The sequence below is a fragment of the Benincasa hispida genome, chromosome 7, assembly GCF_009727055.1.
Source record: "Benincasa hispida cultivar B227 chromosome 7, ASM972705v1, whole genome shotgun sequence".
In the NCBI taxonomy this organism is placed as follows: domain Eukaryota; kingdom Viridiplantae; phylum Streptophyta; class Magnoliopsida; order Cucurbitales; family Cucurbitaceae; genus Benincasa; species Benincasa hispida.
This window is the reverse complement of record NC_052355.1, coordinates 17,636,026-17,640,981: the sequence shown is the minus strand read 5'-3', so window position 1 is coordinate 17,640,981 and position 4,956 is coordinate 17,636,026. Positions and strand designations below refer to the sequence as shown.

The 4,956-nt window shown below is 35.7% G+C and overlaps 1 long non-coding RNA gene across 1 annotated transcript; it reads right to left on the bottom strand.

Moving 5' to 3' along the window:
- Positions 1–1,086: 1,086 nt before the first annotated feature.
- On the bottom strand, positions 1,087–4,337 carry LOC120081187. Its single transcript, XR_005482703.1, has 3 exons — positions 3,724–4,337; positions 2,471–2,554; positions 1,087–1,133 (listed from the first exon to the last, which is right to left on the bottom strand). It is a non-coding gene; the product is annotated as an uncharacterized LOC120081187 (long non-coding RNA).
- Between the last annotated feature and the right edge of the window lie 619 nt (positions 4,338–4,956).

The window sequence follows — 4,956 nt, the reverse complement described above, 5'->3', positions numbered from 1 at the left end:
AACTAAGGTTCCACTTTCCCTTGGCGTACACCTCTCGATGATCGGCCGCGTTCCCATATCTCTATGGTGAAACAGGGATGAACGTGATAAACATAAGGTTGCTTCCATCTCTAGAAGTACTTCTCGCTTTAGATAATGCATTCTTCCAACCTTCTCTCGATAGGTGGAATAACATCTTCACTTCTACTCTCACAGGTGAAGATGCCGTCGAGCATGCTTTAGCTAAACTTAATTATTTCCTTAACAAAAATTAATTTACTTGCTTAATTCTTGCTAACTACCTAGGGAATTAGGAAAATATCATGGAGAAAATGGATTATGGATTAACGGAAATAGACAGAGAGATGATAATGGTAATGATCATAACATTTAATACTAAGATTAAGCTTTTGTTACATGGTGTGAATGAAAGATTAAGAAGATGAATACAGATGATGAAATAGAGATTAGAAACGAATACAGAAAAAGTGTCAACATCTTGACACATATCCTGAACGAAGGTTGTGCTTGCCGGCGTGTGGAAGTAATGGAGAGGAGAGCTTCCCTCTCAAGCTTGCTCTTCTGGTAGAAGTGACCTTCGCACAGAGCTTCAACGGTGGGGATTGGAAGGATTCTTTACCTGGAGACTCACCTCTCGGCCTTGTCTCGTAATTATCCCGGATCTACTCTGGAAATCGCTTCAGATCAGTCTCTCTCTTAGTTCAGTATATGCATATCTCCATGTATTCAAGTATATATTTCAATGAAATTATAGAAGCTATTTATAGGCGAAGCTTGGCTCTTTGACATTGTGGTCCCCACTTTATGGTTAAGGTAGTTTCTGAAATGGTGGAGTGAATATTCCTTCTGTTACGTAATCAACCCATTAGAAATGCACAATTGAAAGCTGTACATGTGTCAGAAGCCTCCGCAATTCCGTTGCTCTTTACATCTTCGATCGATAGCCGCATGCGGTGTTATTTTTTATTACCGCATGCGGTTGAATTTGCGTTGATTACTAAGCTCTTGATCGATTGTCGCATGCACCGTCATTGCGTTGATCATCTCTTCATTTCTGAATGATGGGTGCAATGCGACGTAGATGCGTTGTTTCTTTTATCTTTGAGCCATTAATGCATGCGGTGACTGATTTCCTGCAAAAACAGAAATTGAAACATTTTATTCTACCATCGCGATGGTGTTAGTGAGTGTATTGACGAAAATTTATAATTCTCGCATTTCTTAGCCAATTTCTATACTATCGACGCAACTTTTCTTTCTTTTAGCCGCAATATCGAAATAAAATAATATAAATAACTTGTATTTCTACGAGTTATCAAGTATCATTGCAAAAACTAAGTCAATAGTTTAATTAGGGTTTTTTAATTACTTATTTTTGTTAAGATACTTGTATTTGTAATGGGTTAAGACAAATATAACTAATACGGTCAATTATTCGTTAGTCTTTTCAGCATGTCTTCCACAATCATTTTCTTACTTAAGAATGAAAAAATAAATGGAGAAAATTATGCGATGTGGAAATCTAACATCAATACGATTCTAGTTATAGATGATCTATGGTTCGTCTTAAGGAGGAATATCCTCTGATCCCCGCTCGTAATGCATCCCAAGCATTAACGGATGCATATGACTGCTAGACGAAGGCCAATGACAAGGCTTGTATCTATATCTTGGCGTGTCTGTCTGACGTTCTTACCAAGAAACATGAGGCCATGATCACTGCACGTCAGATTATGGAGTCCCTCTAGGAGATGTTTGGACAACTGTCCTCTCATATTTGACACGAGGCCCTCAAGTATGCTTATAACGCATGAATGAAGGCCAATAAGTTAGAAAACATGTTCTCGATCTAATGGTCCACTTCAATGTGTTCAAGATGAATGGTGTGGTCATTTACGAGTAGAGTTAGGTTTCCTTTATTTTAGAATTTCTTTCGAAGAGTTTTCTTCAATTCCACAACAATGCAGTTATGAAAAAAATAGAGTACACCATAACTACCCTCCTAAATGAGTTACAGACTTATCAGTCTCTTATGAAAAGTAAGGGATTAGTAGAAGGAGAGGAAAATGTTGCCCATTCCAAGAAGTTTCACACGATATCATCCTATGGAACTAAGTTTGTTCCATTATCTTCTAGTTCTAAGAAGATCTAGAAAAAGAAAGGAGGAAAGGGAAGACTCCCACTAGTGGAAAAGGCAAGGGCAAGGGCAAATGCTTCCACTGTAATGTGGATGGTTACTGAAAACATAATTCCCCCAAGTACCTCGTTGAACAGAAGAAAGAAAAGGAAGGTAAATACGATTTACTAGTCCTAGATGAAGGGATCAAATCCCGCAACGGAAGTGTTTGTGTGGGAACGCCTTACATCCTGCAATTCGATTTTACATAAAAAAAAATTTATTATACTAAAATAGAATATATAAACATGTAAAATAGCATGCTTTAGGGAAAAATATTAGAACCATTCTTACCTTTGTAGATTCCCAAGTTCCAAGAATGATCCTCTTGAAGTTCCAATCAACGACTCTTCCAAAGATCTTGATCACGAACGATTTCTTGAACAATCTCAAACACAACCACGAGAGTAACCTCGTTATTCTCTAGGATTCCTATAGAAGGATAAATGGTATCCAACTATTGGAAGAGGGAGAGGAGAACAGGCTTTTAAAGAGTAGATATGATTTTCTTTGTGGCTTAGGCAAAATTTTGCATAATAATACTTTTTTTTTTTATGTATTGTCAATGTTCATGTCTCCCAAAGGGGCTATAGGGAGATCTTTATAGAGAGAAGGGCCAAGCCCTTTTTCCTAATCATCTTCCTATTTCCCTTTTCCAATATTAATTAATTAATTGACACTTATTTAATTAATTAGCCCAATTAATTAACACTTATTTAATTAATTTAGCACAATTAAATAACACATATTTTAGTTAATTTGCACATTAATCAAATAACTATTTACACATTAAATCCAATTTAATGCATATATTTAATTATCATAAACATCATATGTATATGTGCAATACATCTTTATTAATTAATTCTTTGTGAATTTAATTCACATGAATTAATTAATTGACTCGTGTTCAAATATTAGTTTCCAATTTAATTTGAACTATAGATTATATCCATAATCAATTATATATTAATCACATTAATACATGGTTCCCTAAAATTAATTTGAACAATACAAATCATCCCTCTTAAATATCATCTAATGAGCTAACAAGGGGACCTGGTAGATATGTAGATTAGAAACTCCAACGATATGAGATTAATTGGCTAAACTCGTTAACCAAGTTAATCAATATTTGTTAACTGGGGGTAGACTCCACTAAAGACCTACAATTACATTATTCTCAAGACAAATATATTTCCATGTCCACGGATAAAAGCCAATAACAACGCTAGTTCTTCACGAGTGTTCTAACTCCAACTGGTTCAAATTACTGTTTTGCCCTTAGGTAATCTCTGACTCTTTAAGTACAAGTTCTCCTCTAATGGACAATATGTTTATGGTCCAACCAATAAATAGAAACCTCTCTTTGGCTAATGAGAGGGTAGTGAAGATACTCTTATACAAGAGTACCTATGAGCGGAAGCAGATCTTTCCAATTCATTGTGACAAAATTTCCATGTTTACATTCACACATACAAATATGCATTAAACAGCTAAATTACCGGCATGCTTTCATATAAATAAACAAGAGAATGAGGACTTACCAGTTGAAGACTTTCTTCAGAACAAATCTTGCTCTCTCCATGAACAGACTTCTTGCGCTCTCGCTAGAACAGCAGCCTATCGTTCAGCACCACTCTGGTCGTCTACCACGAATGGGTTCACACGAACAGTAGGAAATGGAGACGACACCACCACTTGGAGCCCTTAGTATTGTCGAGGTGAGAATCCAAAGTGTGGGCTCTGTTCGGATTTCGTAAAGGTGAGGAGGAAAAGAAATCGTGTACAACAATCAAGCAAGTGGGAGAAGGCAACAACTATCGTATAGTCAAGATGCTTGATCGTTTAGGAAAAACTAGGCGATCGCCTTTATGATCGTTCAGTGAAGCTCATGCGCTAAGTGATCATTTAGGAAAAGGTGGGCGACCATTTAGAGAAGCGTGCACGCGTGTGAGTGATCGTTTAGTAAAATGATGTGTTATCGTATAGGCTCTGATTTACTAAGTGATTGATTGCAAAACATACCGTTAGCTAATTATGTGTGTCTTTTTTATCTCCTTGCAAAAATGAAAACAATTTTCATTTTATTCTTCTGTTAGGAAAACCGAATTGAACCTCGCACTAAGCGCACGACAATTATCCCATAACTGTCCAATTAATAAAATAATAAATATAATCAAATTATATTCATAACCTATAGTTTGATATCATATATCAACCATAGTGTTTTCTCCTCTACTTGATATAAATCATATTTATATCCAATTTCCTCCAAATTAATGTATCTCATACATTTAGTCAATCATATCATATATAATTAACCAGTTCAATTATATCATACATAATCGAACTCCCTCTTGTCAATTTGAACATTTCAAACAAACCCAAAAACTGATTCCCAACTTGTATCCAAGCTACCAAGGGGACCTTATGAACCTATGGCTCGAAGGTCTAATGGTATGTGAATAGCTGACTCACTTAGAAGGCCATTCTTCACCAATCTTTCAATCCTATTGAAATTTATGTGCCCCAATCGAAGGTGCCATAGTTGGGCATTTTCTTTTCGAGAAATTTGTTGACGTTTAGATTGAGTTACGATAGATTTAAACATCTCTACGTTATGGAGAAAACTTAAGGCTAACGATCTTAGCACATACAAGTTGTTTTCCAGTTTAGAGGTACAAATTTCAACACCATCTTTATGAATAAACACTTTATCCACATTAAAATAAAGCCTATATTTACATTGTAATAGACACTTTATAGAAATAAGGTTC